Source organism: Pelobates fuscus, chromosome 3 (assembly GCF_036172605.1).
Source record: "Pelobates fuscus isolate aPelFus1 chromosome 3, aPelFus1.pri, whole genome shotgun sequence".
NCBI lineage: Eukaryota > Metazoa > Chordata > Amphibia > Anura > Pelobatidae > Pelobates > Pelobates fuscus.
Genome location: NC_086319.1, coordinates 374,487,597 through 374,512,346, shown reverse-complemented (window position 1 = coordinate 374,512,346; position 24,750 = coordinate 374,487,597). Strand labels below are relative to the sequence as shown.

Here is a 24,750-nt window from a genome sequence, read left to right as displayed (position 1 = left end):
ACCAATCAAACAGTTTCCTTGAGCAACAATCCCTTCAGGACAGGACCATATATTGGCAAAATTTCATGAAATCATATCTAGACAAGTTAGAGGATGGGACACTTTGTGTGAAGAATATTCCTTGTTACTCCAGTATGAATTTTTGCCACTCTGCAACCCATTCTAATTGGGATGAAAGAGAAGCTCAGCATCAAAATGTGTCTTGGGGATCGCCTTTCGATAATTTCAGCCTCCACCTCCTCCTTTGGAATATACACCCATTTCATTTTATTTTAGAACAAACGTTCACTATATGCATGTATCCCAGAAGACTATAAAAACCCATGGCGCAAGTCGCCTTGTTAGCGCAGTAGGTAGCGCGTCAGTCTCATAATCTGAAGGTCGTGAGTTCGATCCTCACACAGGGCATGTATATTTTGTAAGAAATAGAGAAATCCAGCATGTGTTCACACCAATCAAACAGTTTCCTTGAGCAACAATCCCTTCAGGACAGGACCATACATTGGCAAAATTCCATGAAATCATATCTAGACAAGTTAGAGGATGGGACACTTTGTTTGAAGAATATTCCTTGTTTCGCAAGTATGAATTTTTGCCACTCTGCAACCCATTCTAATTGGGATGAAAGAGAAGCTCCAAATGTGTGAGAAGGCTATAAAGCTTGTTTGGAATATACACCCATTTCATTTTATTTTAGAACAAACGTTCACTATATTCATGTATCCCAGAAGACTATAAAAACCCTGGTGTAAGTTGCCTTGTTAGCGCAGTAGGTAGCGCGTCAGTCTCATAATCTGAAGGTCGTGAGTTCGATCCTCACACAGGGCATGTATATTTTGTAAGGAATAGAGAAATCCAGCATGTGTTCACACCAATCAAACAGTTTCCTTGCGCAACAATCCCTTCAGGACAGGACCATATATTGGCAAAATTTCATGAAATCATATCTAGACAAGTTAGAGGATGGGACACTTTGTGTGAAGAATATTTATTGTTACTCCAGTATGAATTTTTGCCACTCTGCAACCAATTCTAATTGGGATGAAAGAGAAGCTCAGCATCAAAATGTGTCTTGGGGATCGCCTTTCGATAATTTCAGCCTCCACCTCCTCCTTTGGAATATACACCCACTTCATTTTATTTTAGAACAAACGTTCACTATATGCATGTATCCCAGAAGACTATAAAAACCCATGGCGCAAGTCGCCTTGTTAGCGCAGTAGGTAGCGCGTTAGTCTCATAATCTGAAGGTCGTGAGTTCGATCCTCACACAGGGCATGTATATTTTGTAAGAAATAGAGAAACCCAGCATGTGTTCACACCAATCAAACAGTTTCCTTGAGCAACAATCCCTTCAGGACAGGACCATATATTGGCAAAATTTCATGAAATCATATCTAGACAAGTTAGAGGATGGGACACTTTGTGTGAAGAATATTCCTTGTTACTCAAGTATGATTTTTTGCCACTCTGCAACCCATTCTAATTGGGATGAAAGAGAAGCTCAGCATCAAAATGTGTCTTGGGGATCGCCTTTGGATAATTTCAGCCTCCTGATTTCTAAGTCCCTGTGTCTATTCTGCTGTCTATTTTTTTTGTTTGTAACAAGTAGTATGACACTAATTAACTGCACTAGAATAGGTGCCCCAAATTTGTGAGAAGGCTATAAAGCTTGTTTGGAATATACACCCATTTCATTTTATTTTAGAACAAACGTTCACTATATTCATGTATCCCAGAAGACTATAAAACCCTATGGCGTAAGTTGCCTTGTTAGCGCAGTAGGTAGCGCGTCTGTCTCATAATCTGAAGATCTGAGTTCGATCCTCACACAGGACATGTATATTTTGTAAGGAATAGAGAAATCCAGCATGTGTTCACACCAATCAAACAGTTTCCTTGAGCAACAATCCCTTCAGGACAGGACCATATATTGGCAAAATTTCATGAAATCATATCTAGACAAGTTAGAGGATGGGACACTTTGTGTGAAGAATATTCCTTGTTACTCCAGTATGAATTTTTGCCACTCTGCAACCAATTCTAATTGGGATGAAAGAGAAGCTCAGCATCAAAATGTGTCTTGGGGATCGCCTTTCGATAATTTCAGCCTCCACCTCCTCCTTTGGAATATACACCCACTTCATTTTATTTTAGAACAAACGTTCACTATATGCATGTATCCCAGAAGACTATAAAAACCCATGGCGCAAGTCGCCTTGTTAGCGCAGTAGGTAGCGCGTCAGTCTCATAATCTGAAGGTCGTGAGTTCGATCCTCACACAGGGCATGTATATTTTGTAAGAAATAGAGAAATCCAGCATGTGTTCACACCAATAAAACAGTTTCCTTGAGCAACAATCCCTTCAGGACAGGACCATACATTGGCAAAATTCCATGAAATCATATCTAGACAAGTTAGAGGATGGGACACTTTGTGTGAAGAATATTCCTTGTTACTCCAGTATGATTTTTTGCCACTCTGCAACCCATTCTAATTGGGATGAAAGAGAAGCTCAGCATCAAAATGTGTCTTGGGGATCGCCTTTGGATAATTTCAGCCTCCTGATTTCTAAGTCCCTGTGTCTATTCTGCTGTCTATTTTTTTTGTTTGTAACAAGTAGTATGACACTAATTAACTGCACTAGAATAGGTGCCCCAAATGTGTGAGAAGGCTATAAAGCTTGTTTGGAATATACACCCATTTCATTTTATTTTAGAACAAACGTTCACTATATTCATGTATCCCAGAAGACTATAAAACCCTATGGCGTAAGTTGCCTTGTTAGCGCAGTAGGTAGCGCGTCTGTCTCATAATCTGAAGATCTGAGTTCGATCCTCACACAGGACATGTATATTTTGTAAGGAATAGAGAAATCCAGCATGTGTTCACACCAATCAAACAGTTTCCTTGAGCAACAATCCCTTCAGGACAGGACCATATATTGGCAAAATTTCATGAAATCATATCTAGACAAGTTAGAGGATGGGACACTTTGTGTGAAGAATATTCCTTGTTACTCCAGTATGAATTTTTGCCACTCTGCAACCAATTCTAATTGGGATGAAAGAGAAGCTCAGCATCAAAATGTGTCTTGGGGATCGCCTTTCGATAATTTCAGCCTCCACCTCCTCCTTTGGAATATACACCCACTTCATTTTATTTTAGAACAAACGTTCACTATATGCATGTATCCCAGAAGACTATAAAAACCCATGGCGCAAGTCGCCTTGTTAGCGCAGTAGGTAGCGCATCAGTCTCATAATCTGAAGGTCGTGAGTTCGATCCTCACACAGGGCATGTATATTTTGTAAGGAATAGAGAAATCCAGCATGTGTTCACACCAATCAAACAGTTTCCTTGAGCAACAATCCCTTCAGGACAGGACCATATATTGGCAAAATTTCATGAAATCATATCTAGACAAGTTAGAGGATGGGACACTTTGTTTGAAGAATATTCCTTGTTTCGCAAGTATGAATTTTTCCCACTCTGCAACCCATTCTAATTGGGATGAAAGAGAAGCTCAGCATCAAAATGTGTCTTGGGGATCGTCTTTGGATAATTTCAGCCTCCTGATTTCTAAGTCCCTGTGTCTATTCTGCTGTCTATTTTTTTTGTTTTTAACAAGTAGTATGACACTAATTAACTGCACTAGAATAGGTGCCCCAAATGTGTGAGAAGGCTATAAAGCTTGTTTGGAATATACACCCATTTCATTTTATTTTAGAACAAACGTTCACTATATGCAGGTATCCCAGAAGACTATAACAACCCATGGCGCAAGTTGCCTTGTTAGCGCAGTAGGTAGCGCGTCAGTCTCATAATCTGAAGGTCGTGAGTTCGATCATCACACAGGGCATGTATATTTTGTAAGAAATATAGAAATCCAGCATGTGTTCACACCAATCAAACAGTTTCCTTGAGCAACAATCCCTTCAGGACAGGACCATACATTGGCAAAATTCCATGAAATCATATCTAGACAAGTTAGAGGATGGGACACTTTGTTTGAAGAATATTCCTTGTTTCGCAAGTATGAATTTTTGCCACTCTGCAACCCATTCTAATTGGGATGAAAGAGAAGCTCAGCATCAAAATGTGTCTTGGGGATCGCCTATGGATAATTTCAGCCTCCTGATTTCTAAGTCCCTGTGTCTATTCTGCTGTCTATTTTTTTTGTTTGTAACAAGTAGTATGACACTAATTAACTGCACTAGAATAGGTGCCCCAAATGTGTGAGAAGGCTATAAAGCTTGTTTGGAATATACACCCATTTCATTTTATTTTAGAACAAACGTTCACTATATTCATGTATCCCAGAAGACTATAAAATCCCATGGCGTAAGTTGCCTTGTTAGCGCAGTAGGTAGCGCGTCAGTCTCATAATTTGAAGGTCGTGAGTTCGATCCTCACACAGGGCATGTATATTTTGTAAGGAATAGAGAAATCCAGCATGTGTTCACACCAATCAAACAGTTTCATTGAGCAACAATCCCTTCAGGACAGGACCATATATTGCCAAAATTTCATGAAATCATATCTAGACAAGTTAGAGGATGGGACACTTTGTGTGAAGAATATTCCTTGTTACTCCAGTATGAATTTTTGCCACTCTGCAACCCATTCTAATTGGGATGAAAGAGAAGCTCAGCATCAAAATGTGTCTTGGGGATCGCCTTTCGATAATTTCAGCCTCCACCTCCTCCTTTGGAATATACACCCATTTCATTTTATTTTAGAACAAACGTTCACTATATGCATGTATCCCAGAAGACTATAAAAACCCATGGCGCAAGTTGCCTTGTTAGCGCAGTAGGTAGCGCGTCAGTTTCATAATCTGAAGGTCGTGAGTTCGATCCTCACACAGGGCATGTATATTTTGTAAGAAATAGAGAAATCCAGCATGTGTTCACACCAATCAAACAGTTTCCTTGAGCAACAATCCCTTCAGGACAGGACCATATATTGGCAAAATGTCATGAAATCATATCTAGACAAGTTAGAGGATGGGACACTTTGTGTGTAGCGCAGTAGGTAGCGCGTCAGTCTCATAGTCCGAAGGTCGTGAGTTCGATCCTCACACAGGGCATGTATATTTTGTAAGAAATAGAGAAATCCAGCATGTGTTCACACCAATCAAACAGTTTCCTTGAGCAACAATCCCTTCAGGACAGGACCATACATTGGCAAAATTCCATGAAATCATATCTAGACAAGTTAGAGGATGGGACACTTTGTTTGAAGAATATTCCTTGTTTCGCAAGTATGAATTTTTGCCACTCTGCAACCCATTCTAATTGGGATGAAAGAGAAGCTCAGCATCAAAATGTGTCTTGGGGATCGCCTTTGGATAATTTCAGCCTCCTGATTTCTAAGTCCCTGTGTCTATTCTGCTGTCTATTTTTTTTGTTTGTAACAAGTAGTATGACACTAATTAACTGCACTAGAATAGGTTCCCCAAATGTGTGAGAAGGCTATAAAGCTTGTTTGGAATATACACCCATTTCATTTTATTTTAGAACAAACGTTCACTATATTCATGTATCCCAGAAGACTATAAAAACCCATGGCGTAAGTTGCCTTGTTAGCGCAGTAGGTAGCGCGTCAGTCTCATAATCTGAAGGTCGTGAGTTCGATCCTCACACAGGGCATGTATATTTTGTAAGGAATAGAGAAATCCAGCATGTGTTCACACCAATCAAACAGTTTCCTTGAGCAACAATCCCTTCAGGACAGGACCATATATTGGCAAAATTTCATGAAATCATATCTAGACAAGTTAGAGGATGGGACACTTTGTTTGAAGAATATTCCTTGTTTCGCAAGTATGAATTTTTGCCACTCTGCAACCCATTCTAATTGGGATGAAAGAGAAGCTCAGCATCAAAATGTGTCTTGGGGATCGCCTTTGGATAATTTCAGCCTCCTGATTTCTAAGTCCCTGTGTCTATTCTGCTGTCTATTTTTTTTGTTTGTAACAAGTAGTATGACACTAATTAACTGCACTAGAATAGGTTCCCCAAATGTGTGAGAAGGCTATAAAGCTTGTTTGGAATATACACCCATTTCATTTTATTTTAGAACAAACGTTCACTATATTCATGTATCCCAGAAGACTATAAAAACCCATGGCGTAAGTTGCCTTGTTAGCGCAGTAGGTAGCGCGTCAGTCTCATAATCTGAAGGTCGTGAGTTCGATCCTCACACAGGGCATGTATATTTTGTAAGGAATAGAGAAATCCAGCATGTGTTCACACCAATCAAACAGTTTCCTTGAGCAACAATCCCTTCAGGACAGGACCATATATTGGCAAAATTTCATGAAATCATATCTAGACAAGTTAGAGGATGGGACACTTTGTGTGAAGAATATTCCTTGTTACTCCAGTATGAATTTTTGCCACTCTGCAACCCATTCTAATTGGGATGAAAGAGAAGCTCAGCATCAAAATGTGTCTTGGGGATCGCCTTTCGATAATTTCAGCCTCCACCTCCTACTTTGGAATATACACCCATTTCATTTTATTTTAGAACAAACGTTCACTATATGCATGTATCCCAGAAGACTATAAAAACCCATGGCGTAAGTTGCCTTGTTAGCGCAGTAGGTAGTGCGTCAGTCTCATAATCTGAAGGTCGTGAGTTCGATCCTCACACAGGGCATGTATATTTTGTAAGGAATAGAGAAATCCAGCATGTGTTCACACCAATCAAACAGTTTCCTTGCGCAACAATCCCTTCAGGACAGGACCATATATTGGCAAAATTCCATGAAATCATATCTAGACAAGTTAGAGGATGGGACACTTTGTTTGAAGAATATTCCTTGTTTCGCAAGTATGAATTTTTGCCACTCTGCAACCCATTCTAATTGGGATGAAAGAGAAGCTCAGCATCAAAATGTGTCTTGGGGATCGCCTTTGGATAATTTCAGCCTCCTGATTTCTAAGTCCCTGTGTCTATTCTGCTGTCTATTTTTTTTGTTTGTAACAAGTAGTATGACACTAATTAACTGCACTAGAATAGGTGCCCCAAATGTGTGAGAAGGCTATAAAGCTTGTTTGGAATATACACCCATTTCATTTTATTTAAGAACAAACGTTCACTATATTCATGTATCCCAGAAGACTATAAAAACCCATGGCGTAAGTTCCCTTGTTAGCGCAGTAGGTAGCGCGTCAGTCTCATAATTTGAAGGTCGTGAGTTCGATCCTCACACAGGGCATGTATATTTTGTAAGGAATAGAGAAATCCAGCATGTGTTCACACCAATCAAACAGTTTCCTTGAGCAACAATCCCTTCAGGACAGGACCATATATTGGCAAAATTTCATGAAATCATATCTAGACAAGTTAGAGGATGGGACACTTTGTGTGAAGAATATTCCTTGTTACTCCAGTATGAATTTTTGCCACTCTGCAACCCATTCTAATTGGGATGAAAGAGAAGCTCAGCATCAAAATGTGTCTTGGGGATCGCCTTTCGATAATTTCATCCTCCACCTCCTACTTTGGAATATACACCCATTTCATTTTATTTTAGAACAAACGTTCACTATATGCATGTATCCCAGAAGACTATAAAAACCCATGGCGCAAGTTGCCTTGTTAGCGCAGTAGGTAGCGCGTCAGTCTCATAATCTGAAGGTCGTGAGTTCGATCCTCACACAGGGCATGTATATTTTGTAAGAAATAGAGAAATCCAGCATGTGTTCAACCCAATCAAACAGTTTCCTTGAGCAACAATCCCTTCAGGACAGGACCATACATTGGCAAAATTTCATGAAATCATATCTAGACAAGTTAGAGGATGGGACACTTTGTGTGAAGAATACTCCTTGTTACTCCAGTATGAATTTTTGCCACTCTGCAACCCATTCTAATTGGGATGAAAGAGAAGCTCAGCATCAAAATGTGTCTTGGGGATCGCCTTTCGATAATTTCGGCCTCCACCTCCTCCTTTGGAATATACACCCGTTTCATTTTATTTTAGAACAAACGTTCACTATATTCATGTATCCCAGAAGACTATAAAAATTCATGGCGTAAGTTGCCTTGTTAGCGCTGTAGGTAGCGTGTCAGTCTCATAATCTGAAGGTCGCTAGTTCGATCCTCACACAGAGCATGTATGTTTTGTAAGGAATAGAGAAATCCAGCATGTGTTCACACCAATCAAACAGTTTCCTTGAGCAACAATCCCTTCAGGACAGGACCATATATCGGCAAAATTCCATGAAATCATATCTAGACAAGTTAGAGGATGGGACACTTTGTTTGAAGAATATTCCTTGTTTCGCAAGTATGAATTTTTGCCACTCTGCAACCCATTCTAATTGGGATGAAAGAGAAGCTCAGCATCAAAATGTGTCTTGGGGATCGCCTTTGGATAATTTCAGCCTCCTGATTTCTAAGTCCCTGTGTCTATTCTGCTGTCTATTTTTTTTGTTTGTAACAAGTAGTATGACACTAATTAACTGCACTAGAATAGGTGCCCCAAATGTGTGAGAAGGCTATAAAGCTTGTTTGGAATATACACCCATTTCATTTTATTTTAGAACAAACGTTCACTATATTCATGTATCTCAGAAGACTATAAAAACCCAATGCATAAGTTGCCTTGTTAGCGCAGTAGGTAGCGCGTCAGTTTCATAATCTGAAGGTCGTGTGTTCGATCCTCACACAGGGCATGTATATTTTGTAAGGAATAGAGAAATCCAGCATGTGTTCACACCAATCAAACAGTTCCCTTGAGCAACAATCCCTTCAGGACAGGACCATATATTGGCAAAATTTCATGAAATCATATCTAGACAAGTTAGAGGATGGGACACTTTGTGTGAAGAACATTCCTTGTTACTCCAGTATGAATTTTTGCCACTCTGCAACCCATTCTAATTGGGATGAAAGAGAAGCTCAGCATCAAAATGTGTCTTGGGGGTCGCCTTTGGATAATTTCAGCCTCCTGATTTCTAAGTCCCTGTGTCTATTCTGCTGTCTATTTTTTTTGTTTGTAATAAGTAGTATGACACTAATTAACTGCACTAGAATAGGTGCCCCAAATGTGTGAGAAGGCTATAAAGCTTGTTTGGAATATACACCCATTTCATTTTATTTTAGAACAAACGTTCACTATATTCATGTATCCCAGAAGACTATAAAAACCCATGGTGTAAGTTGCCTTGCTAGCGCAGTAGGTACCGCGTCAGTCTCATAATCTGAATGTTGTGAGTTCGATCCTCACACAGCGCATGTATATTTTGTAAGGAATAGAGAAATCCAGCATGTGTTCACACCAATCAAACAGTTTCCTTGAGCAACAATCCCTTCAAGACAGGACCATATATTGGCAAAATTTCATGAAATCATATCTAGACAAGTTAGAGGATGGGACACTTTGTGTGAAGAATATTCCTTGTTACTCCAGTAGGAATTTTTGCCACTCTGCAACCCATTCTAATTGGGATGAAAGAGAAGCTCAGCATCAAAATGTGTCTTGGGGATCGCCTTTTGATAATTTCAGCCTCCACCTCCTCCTTTGGAATATACACCCGTTTCATTTTATTTTAGAACAAACGTTCACTATATTCATGTATCCCAGAAGACTATAAAAACCCATGGCGTAAGTTGCCTTGTTAGCGCAGTAGGTAGCGCGTCAGTCTCATAATCTGAAGGTCGTGAGTTCGATCCTCACACAGGGCATGTATATTTTGTAAGAAATAGAGAAATCCAGCATGTGTTCACACCAATCAAACAGTTTCCTTGAGCAACAATCCCTTCAGGACAGGACCATATATTGGCAAAATTCCATGAAATCATATCTAGACAAGTTAGAGAATGGGACACTTTGTTTGAAGAATATTCCTTGTTTCGCAAGTATGAATTTTTGCCACTCTGCAACCCATTCTAATTGGGATGAAAGAGAAGCTCAGCATCAAAATGTGTCTTGGGGATCGCCTTTGGATAATTTCAGCCTCCTGATTTCTAAGTCCCTGTGTCTATTCTGCTGTCTATTTTTTTTGTTTGTAACAAGTAGTATGACACTAATTAACTGCACTAGAATAGGTGCCCCAAATGTGTGAGAAGGCTATAAAGCTTGTTTGGAATATACACCCATTTCATTTTATTTTAGAACAAACGTTCACTATATTCATGTATCCCAGAAGACTGTAAAAACCCATGGGGTAAGTTGCCTTGTTAGCGCAGTAGGTAGCGCGCCAGTCTCATAATCTGAAGGTCGTGAGTTCGATCCTTCACAGGGCATGTATATTTTGTAAGGAATAGAGAAATCCAGCATGTGTTCACACCAATCAAACAGTTTCCTTGAGCAACAATCCCTTCAGGACAGGACCATATATTGGCAAAATTTCATGAAATCATATCTAGACAAGTTAGAGGATGGGACACTTTGTTTGAAGAATATTCTTTGTTTCGCAAGTATGAATTTTTGCCACTCTGCAACCCATTCTAATTGGGATGAAAGAGAAGCTCAGCATCAAAATGTGTCTTGGGGATCGCCTTTGGATAATTTCAGCCTCCTGATTTCTAAGTCCCTGTGTCTATTCTGCTGTCTATTTTTTTTGTTTGTAACAAGTAGTATGACACTAATTAACTGCACTAGAATAGGTGCCCCAAATGTGTGAGAAGGCTATAAAGCTTGTTTGGAATATACACCCATTTCATTTTATTTTAGAACAAACGTTCACTATATTCATGTATCCCAGAAGACTATAAAACCCCATGGCGTAAGTTGCCTTGTTAGCGCAGTAGGTAGCGCGTCAGTCTCATAATCTGAAGGTCGTGAGTTCGATCCTCACACAGGGCATGTATATTTTGTAAGGAATAGAGAAATCCAGCATGTGTTCACACCAATCAGTTTCCTTGAGCAACAATCCCTTCAGGACAGGACCATATATTGGCAAAATTTCATGAAATCATATCTAGACAAGTTAGAGGATGGGACACTTTGTGTGAAGAATATTCCTTGTTACTCCAGTATGAATTTTTGCCACTCTGCAACCCATTCTAATTGGGATGAAAGAGAAGCTCAGCATCAAAATGTGTCTTGGGGGACGATGGGCGGGCGGATCGTGACGTAGGTGCGCACGCGCGCCGCTACGGACCAGAAAGTGGGGCAACAAAGCGAGGGAGGCAGCGAGGACGGCAGGCAGAACGGCGCGGAAAAATTTGAAGGCAGCGAAGCGGACTCTGCTATGCGGCTGAGCAGTTGAAGGTTTTCCAAAGCTGCATCAAAGCTGCTACAAGGTGCCACAAAGCTGCTTCATAAATCGATGATACAACCCTCAGCGATGTACAGAGGTATTCATCTGATATCTGCCCTGACTTTCACTATTAATCAGGCCAGAGTACGATAAACGGCTGAGTAGCTGTCATAAAGCTGCTACAATGTTACAAGATATTACAAGATATTTCATTGAGGCACTGATTCCCATGAGCAGGATAACTGGCTGAGCAGCTGCTGTAAAGTAGCTACAAAGATATGAAGTAATCATCTGATACTGGTTCCGACTACAAGTCTGATAAATAAGAAGTATTGGGGGGTGCTGAAATCCACTGGAAAACAGAGGTACACAGAGGAAAAGAAGACGCTGAGTTCTGATTTGGGCTGACAAGCACGCATATTTCTCCAGTCTGAAGGTATTTATGCTTATAAATAGAAGATTGACTCTGGCAGTGATAGGGTGGGAGGAAAGTGGTCCCAGTGGGTATAAAACATTTTTTGTGTGTAAAAGAAAAAAAATAGAGAAAGAGAAAGAGAAGAAAAGAGAAGGATAAAAAGAAAAAAATCAATATAAAAAAAAAAGGAAAAAGTATATATATGCTTTTATTATCCACTTTATTTCACATTCGATAAACAAGAGTTAATTTAAAGAGACAGTTGTCTAGTGTCGCAGTGAAGAGCAAAGGAGACACTTGGGTTAAACGTGATAAAGCAATTTAAACCACACAGTCATCCTTAGTGGAGTGTAAACTTTAATCTAGCGTCTAAAATAGCGAGGAGGAAAAGGAGTGAACTGGGAGATAACAGAAAGTGACAAAGTGACTTAAAAGCGATTTAAACTCCACAGCCATCCTTAGTGGAGTACAAAGTTCAAAGCCTACTCTAGGAGCGCTAGAAATACGTATGGCTACTAAAAAAGAGAGAGCCAAAAATATGGAGAAAAAGAAGGCAACGATTGGTGCATTTTATTCACCTAAAGCTGCTGGTACAGAACCTGAGAGGCAACGAAAATCTCTGCCTCTAGAAAATGTTCAGCTTTCTGCACATCAATTATCCAATATATCGGAGGACGACTTACCACACCTATCAAAAAATCCAGAGGGTTTGACGCAACAACTCTTAACCCAAATGCTGGACAATTTACATAAAAAGATCCAAACGGACATTGAAAATAACTCTAAAGATATTAGATCGGAAATCGTCATTCTCTCTGAGAAATTCTCAAATCAAGCAATCACACTACAAAAAATACAAGAGGAAAATGAACAAATTAAAACATCTAATACACAGCTAGAGAAGAGATTGCTGGATACCGAGACTAAGTTGACCGACCTAGAGGATCGCTCCAGGAGAAACAACATAAGAGTCAGAGGCATACCGGAATCAATCTTACAAGAAGACTTATATTTGCACTTGAACAGCTTCTTTTCAAAAATACTATCCAGACAGACGTTGGGCCCTGAGACTTTTGAAAGATTCCACAGACTGGCTAGACCAAATGGAATCGACAAATCATACCCAAGAGACGTGATGATATGCTTTTCCAGTTTTTGGATGAAAAACCAAATAATGCAGAAGATAAGGAACGGGATCCTAAATACGGAAGAATGGAGACACTTAGAAGTTTATCAGGACTTATCCCAAAAGACAAGACAAGCAAGAAGAACTTTCTCCGATGAAACGGTTATTCTCAGGAATAACGAGATCAGATACAAGTGGTTGTTCCCGACGGCAATTATGGTATTTTTTAAAGATAAACCTTATATCTTCAGAGACAACTTGGCATTAAAGCAGAAGATGACAAGTTTGAAACTTATCCCTTAGTCAAACCGAACTCCTCCTTTTTTTTTTTTTCTCACATATAGAAATGGTAAAATGTATAGAGGGGTAATCACAGATTCACAGTTATAATTAATATAAATACATATAAATTAACTTAGTAGTATGAATTGAATGAAAAAGAAGCTTATAAAAATCTAGAAAATAATTTACAAGATGCCAAGACGTTTTGATATGGGTAGAAATTGTGTTAAACAGTTTTGGGAATGCTACAGGCGCTACCCACACACACAAAAAATTAACATAATTATAGATTCACATATAGAGTAATAACTACAGATTCACATACAGAGTAATGTATAAATTACACTTATTACACTTATGGACACACTATTTAATGTATGTGAATGAAACGAATGAAGTGAGTTTCACAATAATCACAAGTTTATACTAATTTTGTATGAATATCACATAAAGGGAGGAGAAGGGAGACCATAACCAAGGGCTAGGGAAAGGGTGTATTGGAAGATAAAAACAGGAGGATAGAAATGTCCCAGATAAAATAAAAGTCAGTAGAACCGGGACTCAGTAGACAGATCTAGCGGTCGGATAAAGGGAAAGAACACCGTAACGCCTCTAGAAATAGGATCTGAAAGAAAAAGGGAAAAGAAGGGCAGATGCATTTGAAAGATAGAGGGTGTATAATAAAGAATAAGATGTCTACTACCCTGGTCCAGGGTCCTGCGACGGCAGCAGGGTTAAATATGAAGACTGTAAACAGAACTTTATATTACGGATTGAATGTGGTTATAGAAAGTTGGAGTTTTACCAGGTGGTCCAAATATATAGGACCGACTGGTAAAGGTATGGATGGATTTGAGTGTTTGATGCCATCTGAGGGGAGGATAGAGGGGAAGAGGGTTTGGGGAGAGCTGCGGTAGTATGTCATTAAACATACTATCTATTAACACAAGGGGCTTAAATTCAGGTCAGAAAAGAGGCTACTTGTATAAACTACTGATTGACAGTAAAACAGATATCGGTTTCGTCCAAGAAACACACTGGTCTAATTCTATGCCTAAACTATGGAACTACAAAAAATTTCCAGTGGTCCATAGATCTAATTTGGCGGGAAAGAACAAGAAAAGAGGGGTGGCAATTCTTTTTTCTGGTAGCTTGAAATATGAGCTGATCTATGAGGAGACTGACCCTGGTGGTAGGTTTCTTATAGTGATAGTTCGAATTAATGATATTTTGTATACTTTAGTAAATGTTTATGCTCCAAATCAATCCCCATACAGATTTCTGGGAAATTTGATGCAAAAGATTGACCGCGTATCGTCTGGTAGCCTAATTATAGGGGGGATTTTAACTGCATCATAGACGATAAAATAGATAGGATTAGAACCAAGTCTGTTTACACAGACGGCAAGCAAAGAACAGGTCTATCAATGATGCAGAATATTTTGGCAAAAAACTGTTTATATGACGCCTGGAGAACGTCTAACCCAGAAGCGAGAGATTATACGTTTTTTTCAAATGTTCATCAGACATATACTAGAATTGATTACTTTTTGGTAAGATCGGAAACTTTGGAGCGAATTAAGAAGGTGACAATTGGACCTATAACATGGTCCGACCATGCACCTGTAAGTTTAGTCATAAAAAACAATCCGGAATATAAATCTAGAGACAAATGGAGACTAAATGAAAATTTATTAAAATCAGAAACTAATGTAGAAGAACTGCGCACTCAGTCTAGAGAATTTTTTGAAATTAATGATACAGGGGATGTCTCCAATGCCATGCTGTGGTGCACTTTCAAATCATATATGAGAGGATGTCTCATAAAAATGGGTGCTATTATAAAAAAAAAGAAAGGAAAAGAGCTCAACGAGCTTTATATTGACTTGGCAAAACAAGAACGCTTACATAAACTTACCATGGATCATAAAATTTTGGAGGATATTAAAGAGATCAGGGGAAAAATATTAGTAAGAACTCAAGAAAAGATTAACAAAGCTATGTTAACTCTAAAACAGAGATGGTACTATGGAAATAATAAAATAGGGAAAAGTCTTTCAAATAAATTAAAAAATAAAAATAAACTTCAATCTATAAACTATTTAATAGTTGGAAGTAAAAAAATGTTTTCTCCAACTCAAATAGCCAAAGCATTTGAAGACTATTATAAAAGTCTATACAATATAAAATTTAATGAGCCATCTGAGGGCGAAACAAAACAGTTTCTGGATAAATTACCAACAATATCTTTGGAGAAATTGAGCCAACTAAATGCCCCCTTTTCTATTCAGGAGATTAGTAATACCATCAAAGCACTAACAATAGGTAAAGCACCTGGCCCAGATGGCTTCTCTTCAAGCTTTTATAAAAAATTAAGCGATATAATTTCTCCATATATATTAAGAACATTTGAAGATTTTGCTAATCATAAAGCCATTCCAACGGAACTACTCCAGGCCTCTATAATACCAATCCCTAAGATAGATAAGGACCCTACGTACACTTCGAACTATAGACCAATCTCTCTTATCAACTTGGATATCAAAGTATACTCCAGAATTTTGGCCGATAGATTAAAACAAATTATACCCAACATTGTACATTTAGATCAAAGCGGGTTTGTAGAGGGTAGGGGCACATCTGATAACATTAGGAAATTACTGAACGTCCTATATCATGCAGATCAAAGTTTGTCTCCTTTTGCTGTGGTTACCCTCGATGCCGAGAAGGCCTTTGACCGGGTTAATTGGAAGTACATGGAAGAAGTACTGAGGGCCTTCGGCATCGAGGGTTTCTTTAAGGAGTGCACAATGGCGCTATATAAGGATCCTCAAGCCAAAGTATCAGGATACATGTTTCAATCAAACTGGTTCCCTATTAGAAATGGGACGCGACAGGGATGCCCTTTGGCACCCCTGTTATATATCCTTTCCATAGAACCGTTGGCAGCCGCGATCAGACAGAACGAAGACATCAGCGGGCTAAAAGTGAATAAGATGGAGAACAAAATTGCATTATATGCAGATGATGTTCTATTGACCCTCGCAGATCCTATTAGATCTATCCCAGCCGTATTTCGGCTTATTAACGAGTTTGGTAAACATTCAGGTTATAAAATAAATATAAAGAAAACACAAATCCTGATAAAAGGCCTAAGTGGACCAGGCGTAGACAAACTCAAAAAAGATTTTAAATGCGACTGGGAAGTAAGGAACATAAAATATTTAGGGGTAAAACTAGCTCTAGATTATAGAGAAACTTAACTACACAGATATCGCCATTCACTTTAGGAACATCTTAAAAAATTGGAAGGGATTGGAACTTTCGTGGTTGGGCAGGATTGAAGCAGTAAACTTTTATCTCCTTCCAAAGTTGACATTTTTATTTAGTAATCTCCCGTTGAGGGTGTCATGTCAGACGATACGCGGCCTTCAAAGGCAATTATCAAATTATATTTGGCAAGATAGGAGACCTAGAGTCTCATTGGAAATACTACAGAGAGACTGGAAAGAAGGGGGGATCTGTTTCCCAGACATACAGAAACTATATATGAACAATATGGTAGCACACCTAATTAAGTGTGACAATTTTACAATGGCTAGACCACACTGGATAGATATTGAAAAATCAGATCTCGGTGACATTGAACCTCTGTCGCTTTGGTGGTGCGATAGTGAATTTCTAAAAAATATAAGATCTAGCAATCCGATGAATAATACAATGATTTATATCGTTAAACACTTGAAAAAGAAATACGGAACAAAAAACATATCACTAAATGCCCCATTAACAACCCTAAAACTTTATATAAAGGATATAAATATCCAAGAATGGGAAAATGGTGGAGTAGTAAGAATAGCGGAACTTTTAAATAATAATAAATTGTTGCCATTTCCAATACTACAATCCAAATATAATCTCCCTTCGAAGGAAATCTTTAACTATTTAAGAATAAAATCCTTCACTATGGGAAAAGATTTTTCGGAAACTTCTATAATTGACCAGTTTGTAGAATTTCATTACAAAAAAAAAATTGCTTCCAGATATAATCATTTCGTAAGAAGTTATAGGCAAATAGACAAAGCACCAGCAATGAATAAATGGGAGCAAGAACTTCATTTTTCATCCTCGGTTGAGGACTGGCTGTTGGGTTTACAAGCAGTAAAAAGATATATACATGGGGTGAATATACAGGAAGTGTACTTCAAACTAGTATATCACTGGTACTTGGTCCCTACTCGCCTTCATAGATTTCAACCTACACTCCTACCAGATTGTTGGAGATGCGGTAGGGAGTTAGGTTCATTCTCCCACATCTGGTGGGACTGTGAGGAGCTGAAACCTATGAAATCAACCCTAGCGGAACTGGTAGATTTTATGTTTGAGGTTCGGACTGTGATCACGCCTCAAATGTTTCTGTTTCATTTAGATTTACCCAAAGGCAACATAAAACTAAAAATACTTATGATTCATATCTGTATGGCAATAAAAATAGTAATGGCCAGAAATTGGAGAAATATGGGCGCGTTAAACTGGCAGGATATATGTACACAGATTGATTATCAACGCAGCATGGAAGCTGGGATAGCCCTAAATAAGATATCTAGAGAAAAATATAATGAAGTCTGGGTCCCTTGGGTTAGATTTATAAATCATAAAACTCAATAAACTCAAGCCCCCCCCCCCCCCATTTAGATGGCTTCCCGTAGGTAGTAGAGAATTTGGGATGTATGGATAAGTTGAAATGTATGGTATGTTTGTATGATTGTAGATACAGCAGAACATCGATAGATTTATTAGAAGCACGGTCCCACTGTTATTAATAATTATTATTCTATTGTAAAGTAATTCTGTGTACTGTGTATTTAAAATTTATAGCTGAAAGCTGTATTTGTACTTGAATGAATTTTTTTTTTTTAAATGAAAATAAAGATTTATATATATATAAAAAAAAATGTGTCTTGGGGATCGCCTTTCGATAATTTCAGCCTCCACCTCCTCCTTTGGAATATACACCCATTTCATTTTATTTTAGAACAAACGTTCACTATATGCATGTATCCCAGAAGACTATAAAAACCCATGGCGCAAGTCGCCTTGTTAGCGCAGTAGGTAGCGCGTCAGTCTCATAATCTGAAGGTCGTGAGTTCGATCCTCACACAGGGCATGTATATTTTGTAAGAAATAGAGAAATCCAGCATGTGTTCACACCAATAAAACAGTTTCCTTGAGCAACAATCCCTTCAGGACAGGACCATACATTGGCAAAATTCCATGAAATCATATCTAGACAAGTTAGAGGATGGGACACTTTGTTTGAAGAATATTCCTTGTTTCGCAAGTATGAATTTTTGCCACTCTGCAACCCATTCTAATTGGGATGAAAGAGAAGCTCAGCATCAAAATGTGTCTTGGGGATCGCCTTTGGATAATTTCAGCCTCCTGATTTCTAAGTCCCTGTGTCTATTCTGCTGTCTATTTTTTTTGTTTGTAACAAGTAGTATGACACTAATTAACTGCACTAGAATAGGTGCCCCAAATGTGTGAGAAGGCTATAAAGCTTGTTTGGAATATACACCCATTTCATTTTATTTTAGAACAAACGTTCACTATATTCATGTATCCCAGAAGACTATAAAAACCCATGGCGTAAGTTGCCTTGTTAGCGCAGTAGGTAGCGCATCAGTCTCATAATCTGAAGGTCGTGAGTTCGATCCTCACACAGGGCAAGTATATTTTGTAAGGAATAGAGAAATCCAGCATGTGTTCACACCAATCAAACAGTTTCCTTGAGCAACAATCCCTTCAGGACAGGACCATATATTGGCAAAATTTCATGAAATCATATCTAGACAAGTTAGAGGATGGGACACTTTGTGTGAAGAATATTCCTTGTTACTCCAGTATGAATTTTTGCCACTCTGCAACCCATTCTAATTGGGATGAAAGAGAAGCTCAGCATCAAAATGTGTCTTGGGGATCGCCTTTCGATAATTTCAGCCTCCACCTCCTCCTTTGGAATATACACCCATTTCATTTTATTTTAGAACAAACGTTCACTATATGCATGTATCCCAGAAGACTATAAAAACCCATGGTGCAAGTTGCCTTGTTAGCGCAGTAGGTAGCGCGTCAGTCTCATAATCTGAAGGTCGTGAGTTCGATCCTCACACAGGGCATGTATATTTTGTAAGAAATAGAGAAATCCAACATGTGTTCACACCAATCAAACAGTTTCCTTGAGCAACAATCCCTTCAGGACAGGACCATATATTGGCAAAATTTCATGAAATCATATCTAGACAAGTTAGAGGATGGGACACTTTGTGTGAAGAATATTCCTTGTTACTCCAGTATGAATTTTTGCCACTCTGCAACCCATTCTAATTGGGATGAAAGAGAAGCTCAGCATCAAAATGTGTCTTGGGGATCGCCTTTCGATAATTTCAGCCTCCACCTCCTCCTTTGGAATATACACCCATTTCATTTTATTTTAGAACAAACGTTCACTATATGCATGTATCCCAGAAGACTATAAAAACCCATGGCGCAAGTCGCCTTGTTAGCGCAGTAGGTAGCGCGTCAGTATCATAATCTGAAGGTCGTGAGTTCGATCCTCACACAGGGCATGTATATTTTGTAAGAAATAGAGAAATCCAGCATGTGTTCACACCAATCAAACAGTTTCCTTGAGCAACAATCCCTTCAGGACAGGACCATACATTGGCAAAATTCCATGAAATCATATCTAGACAAGTTAGAGGATGGGACACTTTGTTTGAAGAATATTCCTTGTTTCGCAAGTATGAATTTTTGCCACTCTGCAACCCATTCTAATTGGGATGAAAGAGAAGCTCAGCATCAAAATGTGTCTTGGGGATCGCCTTTGGATAATTTCAGCCTCCTGATTTCTAAGTCCCTGTGTCTATTCTGCTGTCTATTTTTTTTGTTTGTAACAAGTAGTATGACACTAATTAACTGCACTAGAATAGGTGCCCCAAATGTGTGAGAAGGCTATAAAGCTTGTTTGGAATATACACCCATTTCATTTTATTTTAGAACAAACGTTCACTATATTCATGTATCCCAGAAGACTATAAAAACCCATGGCGTAAGTTGCCTTGTTAGCGCAGTAGGTAGCGCGTCAGTCTCATAATCTGAAGGTCGTGAGTTCGATCCTCACACAGGGCATGTATATTTTGTAAGGAATAGAGAAATCCAGCATGTGTTCACACCAATCAAACAGTTTCCTTGAGCAACAATCCCTTCAGGACAGGACCATATATTGGCAAAATTTCATGAAATCATATCTAGACAAGTTAGAGGATGGGACACTTTGTGTGAAGAATATTCCTTGTTACTTCAGTATGAATTTTTGCCACTCTGCAACCCATTCTAATTGGGATGAAAGAGAAGCTCAGCATCAAAATGTGTCTTGGGGATCGCCTTTCGATAATTTCAGCCTCCACCTCCTCCTTTGGAATATACACCCATTTCATTTTATTTTAGAACAAACGTTCACTATATGCATGTATCCCAGAAGACTATAAAAACCCATGATGCAAGTTGCCTTGTTAGCGCAGTAGGTAGCGCGTCAGTCTCTTAATCTGAAGGTCGTGAGTTCGATCCTCACACAGGGCATGTATATTTTGTAAGAAATAGAGAAACCCAGCATGTGTTCACACCAATCAAACAGTTTCCTTGAGCAACAATCCCTTCAGGACAGGACCATATATTGGCAAAATTTCATGAAATCATATCTAGACTAGTTAGAGGATGGGACACTTTGTGTGAAGAATATTCCTTGTTACTCCAGTATGATTTTTTGCCACTCTGCAACCCATTCTAATTGGGATGAAAGAGAAGCTCAGCATCAAAATGTGTCTTGGGGATCGCCTTTCGATAATTTTAGCCTCCACCTCCTCCTTTGGAATATACACCCATTTCATTTTATTTTAGAACAAACGTTCACTATATGCATGTATCCCAGAAGACTATAAAAACCCATGGCGCAAGTTGCCTTGTTAGCGCAGTAGGTAGCGCGTCAGTCTCATAATCTGAAGGTCGTGAGTTCGATCCTCACACAGGGCATGTATATTTTGTAAGAAATAGAGAAATCCAGCATGTGTTCACACCAATAAAACAGTTTCCTTGAGCAACAATCCCTTCAGGACAGGACCATACATTGTCAAAATTCCATGAAATCATATCTAGACAAGTTAGAGGATGGGACACTTTGTTTGAAGAATATTCCTTGTTTCGCAAGTATGAATTTTTGCCACTCTGCAACCCATTCTAATTGGGATGAAAGAGAAGCTCAGCATCAAAATGTGTCTTGGGGATCGCCTTTGGATAATTTCAGCCTCCTGATTTCTAAGTCCCTGTGTCTATTCTGCTGTCTATTTTTTTTGTTTGTAACAAGTAGTATGACACTAATTAACTGCACTAGAATAGGTGCCCCAAATGTGTGAGAAGGCTATAAAGCTTGTTTGGAATATACACCCATTTCATTTTATTTTAGAACAAACGTTCACTATATTCATGTATCCCAGAAGACTATAAAAACCCATGGCGTAAGTTGCCTTGTTAGCGCAGTAGGTAGCGCGTCAGTCTCATAATCTGAAGGTCGTGAGTTCGATCCTCACACAGGGCAAGTATATTTTGTAAGGAATAGAGAAATCCAGCATGTGTTCACACCAATCAAACAGTTTCCTTGAGCAACAATCCCTTCAGGACAGGACCATATATTGGCAAAATTTCATGAAATCATATCTAGACAAGTTAGAGGATGGGACACTTTGTGTGAAGAATATTCCTTGTTACTCCAGTATGAATTTTTGCCACTCTGCAACCCATTCTAATTGGGATGAAAGAGAAGCTCAGCATCAAAATGTGTCTTGGGGATCGCCTTTCGATAATTTCAGCCTCCACCTCCTCCTTTGGAATATACACCCATTTCATTTTATTTTAGAACAAACGTTCACTATATGCATGTATCCCAGAAGACTATAAAAACCCATGGTGCAAGTTGCCTTGTTAGCGCAGTAGGTAGCGCGTCAGTCTCATAATCTGAAGGTCGTGAGTTCGATCCTCACACAGGGCATGTATATTTTGTAAGAAATAGAGAAATCCAACATGTGTTCACACCAATCAAACAGTTTCCTTGAGCAACAATCCCTTCAGGACAGGACCATATATTGGCAAAATTTCATGAAATCATATCTAGACAAGTTAGAGGATGGGACACTTTGTGTGAAGAATATTCCTTGTTACTCCAGTATGAATTTTTGCCACTCTGCAACCCATTCTAATTGGGATGAAAGAGAAGCTCAGCATCAAAATGTGTCTTGGGGATCGCCTTTCGATAATTTCAGCCTCCACCTCCTCCTTTGGAATATACACCCATTTCATTTTATTTTAGAACAAACGTTCACTATATGCATGTATCCCAGAAGACTATAAAAACCCATGGCGCAAGTCGCCTTGTTAGCGCAGTAGGTAGCGCGTCAGTATCATAATCTGAAGGTCGTGAGTTCGATCCTCACACAGGGCATGTATATTTTGTAAGAAATAGAGAAATCCAGCATGTGTTCACACCAATCAAACAGTTTCCTTGAGCAACAATCCCTTCAGGACAGGACCATACATTGGCAAAATTCCATGAAATCATATCTAGACAAGTTAGAGGATGGGACACTTTGTTTGAAGAATATTCCTTGTTTCGCAAGTATGAATTTTTGCCACTCTGCAACCCATTCTAATTGGGATGAAAGAGAAGCTCAGCATCAAAATGTGTCTTGGGGATCGCCTTTGGATAATTTCAGCCTCCTGATTTCTAAGTCCCTGTGTCTATTCTGCTGTCTATTTTTTTTGTTTGTAACAAGTAGTATGACACTAATTAACTGCACTAGAATAGGTGCCCCAAATGTGTGAGAAGGCTATAAAGCTTGTTTGGAATATACACCCATTTCATTTTATTTTAGAACAAACGTTCACTATATTCATGTATCCCAGAAGACTATAAAAACCCATGGCGTAAGTTGCCTTGTTAGCGCAGTAGGTAGCGCGTCAGTCTCATAATCTGAAGGTCGTGAGTTCGATCCTCACACAGGGCATGTATATTTTGTAAGGAATAGAGAAATCCAGCATGTGTTCACACCAATCAAACAGTTTCCTTGAGCAACAATCCCTTCAGGACAGGACCATATATTGGCAAAATTTCATGAAATCATATCTAGACAAGTTAGAGGATGGGACACTTTGTGTGAAGAATATTCCTTGTTACTTCAGTATGAATTTTTGCCACTCTGCAACCCATTCTAATTGGGATGAAAGAGAAGCTCAGCATCAAAATGTGTCTTGGGGATCGCCTTTCGATAATTTCAGCCTCCACCTCCTCCTTTGGAATATACACCCATTTCATTTTATTTTAGAACAAACGTTCACTATATGCATGTATCCCAGAAGACTATAAAAACCCATGATGCAAGTTGCCTTGTTAGCGCAGTAGGTAGCGCGTCAGTCTCTTAATCTGAAGGTCGTGAGTTCGATCCTCACACAGGGCATGTATATTTTGTAAGAAATAGAGAAACCCAGCATGTGTTCACACCAATCAAACAGTTTCCTTGAGCAACAATCCCTTCAGGACAGGACCATATATTGGCAAAATTTCATGAAATCATATCTAGACTAGTTAGAGGATGGGACACTTTGTGTGAAGAATATTCCTTGTTACTCCAGTATGATTTTTTGCCACTCTGCAACCCATTCTAATTGGGATGAAAGAGAAGCTCAGCATCAAAATGTGTCTTGGGGATCGCCTTTCGATAATTTTAGCCTCCACCTCCTCCTTTGGAATATACACCCATTTCATTTTATTTTAGAACAAACGTTCACTATATGCATGTATCCCAGAAGACTATAAAAACCCATGGCGCAAGTTGCCTTGTTAGCGCAGTAGGTAGCGCGTCAGTCTCATAATCTGAAGGTCGTGAGTTCGATCCTCACACAGGGCATGTATATTTTGTAAGAAATAGAGAAATCCAGCATGTGTTCACACCAATAAAACAGTTTCCTTGAGCAACAATCCCTTCAGGACAGGACCATACATTGTCAAAATTCCATGAAATCATATCTAGACAAGTTAGAGGATGGGACACTTTGTTTGAAGAATATTCCTTGTTTCGCAAGTATGAATTTTTGCCACTCTGCAACCCATTCTAATTGGGATGAAAGAGAAGCTCAGCATCAAAATGTGTCTTGGGGATCGCCTTTGGATAATTTCAGCCTCCTGATTTCTAAGTCCCTGTGTCTATTCTGCTGTCTATTTTTTTTGTTTGTAACAAGTAGTATGACACTAATTAACTGCACTAGAATAGGTGCCCCAAATGTGTGAGAAGGCTATAAAGCTTGTTTGGAATATACACCCATTTCATTTTATTTTAGAACAAACGTTCACTATATTCATGTATCCCAGAAGACTATAAAAACCCATGGCGTAAGTTGCCTTGTTAGCGCAGTAGGTAGCGCGTCAGTCTCATAATCTGAAGGTCGTGAGTTCGATCCTCACACAGGGCATGTATATTTTGTAAGGAATAGAGAAATCCAGCATGTGTTCACACCAATAAAACAGTTTCCTTGAGCAACAATCCCTTCAGGACAGGACCATACATTGGCAAAATTCCATGAAATCATATCTAGACAAG

General features: G+C 39.0%; 19 non-coding genes across 19 annotated transcripts; all 19 read left to right on the top strand.

The window, feature by feature from the left end:
• The first annotated feature begins 335 nt into the window (after window positions 1-335).
• On the top strand, window positions 336-408 carry TRNAM-CAU (transfer RNA methionine (anticodon CAU)). Its single transcript has one exon. It is a non-coding gene; the product is annotated as a tRNA-Met (tRNA).
• A 347-nt stretch (window positions 409-755) lies between these two features.
• On the top strand, window positions 756-828 carry TRNAM-CAU (transfer RNA methionine (anticodon CAU)). Its single transcript has one exon. It is a non-coding gene; the product is annotated as a tRNA-Met (tRNA).
• A 1,388-nt stretch (window positions 829-2,216) lies between these two features.
• TRNAM-CAU (transfer RNA methionine (anticodon CAU)) lies at window positions 2,217-2,289 on the top strand. The gene has a single exon. It is a non-coding gene; the product is annotated as a tRNA-Met (tRNA).
• A 3,292-nt stretch (window positions 2,290-5,581) lies between these two features.
• Window positions 5,582-5,654, top strand: TRNAM-CAU (transfer RNA methionine (anticodon CAU)). Its single transcript has one exon. It is a non-coding gene; the product is annotated as a tRNA-Met (tRNA).
• Window positions 5,655-6,143: 489 nt separating this feature from the next.
• On the top strand, window positions 6,144-6,216 carry TRNAM-CAU (transfer RNA methionine (anticodon CAU)). Its single transcript has one exon. It is a non-coding gene; the product is annotated as a tRNA-Met (tRNA).
• A 1,389-nt stretch (window positions 6,217-7,605) lies between these two features.
• Window positions 7,606-7,678, top strand: TRNAM-CAU (transfer RNA methionine (anticodon CAU)). The gene has a single exon. It is a non-coding gene; the product is annotated as a tRNA-Met (tRNA).
• Window positions 7,679-9,629: 1,951 nt separating this feature from the next.
• On the top strand, window positions 9,630-9,702 carry TRNAM-CAU (transfer RNA methionine (anticodon CAU)). Its single transcript has one exon. It is a non-coding gene; the product is annotated as a tRNA-Met (tRNA).
• A 1,050-nt stretch (window positions 9,703-10,752) lies between these two features.
• TRNAM-CAU (transfer RNA methionine (anticodon CAU)) lies at window positions 10,753-10,825 on the top strand. Its single transcript has one exon. It is a non-coding gene; the product is annotated as a tRNA-Met (tRNA).
• A 7,314-nt stretch (window positions 10,826-18,139) lies between these two features.
• TRNAM-CAU (transfer RNA methionine (anticodon CAU)) lies at window positions 18,140-18,212 on the top strand. The gene has a single exon. It is a non-coding gene; the product is annotated as a tRNA-Met (tRNA).
• Window positions 18,213-19,151: 939 nt separating this feature from the next.
• TRNAM-CAU (transfer RNA methionine (anticodon CAU)) lies at window positions 19,152-19,224 on the top strand. The gene has a single exon. It is a non-coding gene; the product is annotated as a tRNA-Met (tRNA).
• Window positions 19,225-20,163: 939 nt separating this feature from the next.
• On the top strand, window positions 20,164-20,236 carry TRNAM-CAU (transfer RNA methionine (anticodon CAU)). Its single transcript has one exon. It is a non-coding gene; the product is annotated as a tRNA-Met (tRNA).
• A 377-nt stretch (window positions 20,237-20,613) lies between these two features.
• On the top strand, window positions 20,614-20,686 carry TRNAK-CUU (transfer RNA lysine (anticodon CUU)). The gene has a single exon. It is a non-coding gene; the product is annotated as a tRNA-Lys (tRNA).
• Window positions 20,687-21,063: 377 nt separating this feature from the next.
• Window positions 21,064-21,136, top strand: TRNAM-CAU (transfer RNA methionine (anticodon CAU)). Its single transcript has one exon. It is a non-coding gene; the product is annotated as a tRNA-Met (tRNA).
• A 489-nt stretch (window positions 21,137-21,625) lies between these two features.
• TRNAM-CAU (transfer RNA methionine (anticodon CAU)) lies at window positions 21,626-21,698 on the top strand. Its single transcript has one exon. It is a non-coding gene; the product is annotated as a tRNA-Met (tRNA).
• Window positions 21,699-22,075: 377 nt separating this feature from the next.
• TRNAM-CAU (transfer RNA methionine (anticodon CAU)) lies at window positions 22,076-22,148 on the top strand. The gene has a single exon. It is a non-coding gene; the product is annotated as a tRNA-Met (tRNA).
• A 939-nt stretch (window positions 22,149-23,087) lies between these two features.
• TRNAM-CAU (transfer RNA methionine (anticodon CAU)) lies at window positions 23,088-23,160 on the top strand. Its single transcript has one exon. It is a non-coding gene; the product is annotated as a tRNA-Met (tRNA).
• A 377-nt stretch (window positions 23,161-23,537) lies between these two features.
• TRNAK-CUU (transfer RNA lysine (anticodon CUU)) lies at window positions 23,538-23,610 on the top strand. The gene has a single exon. It is a non-coding gene; the product is annotated as a tRNA-Lys (tRNA).
• Window positions 23,611-23,987: 377 nt separating this feature from the next.
• Window positions 23,988-24,060, top strand: TRNAM-CAU (transfer RNA methionine (anticodon CAU)). The gene has a single exon. It is a non-coding gene; the product is annotated as a tRNA-Met (tRNA).
• A 489-nt stretch (window positions 24,061-24,549) lies between these two features.
• TRNAM-CAU (transfer RNA methionine (anticodon CAU)) lies at window positions 24,550-24,622 on the top strand. The gene has a single exon. It is a non-coding gene; the product is annotated as a tRNA-Met (tRNA).
• Window positions 24,623-24,750: the final 128 nt, after the last annotated feature.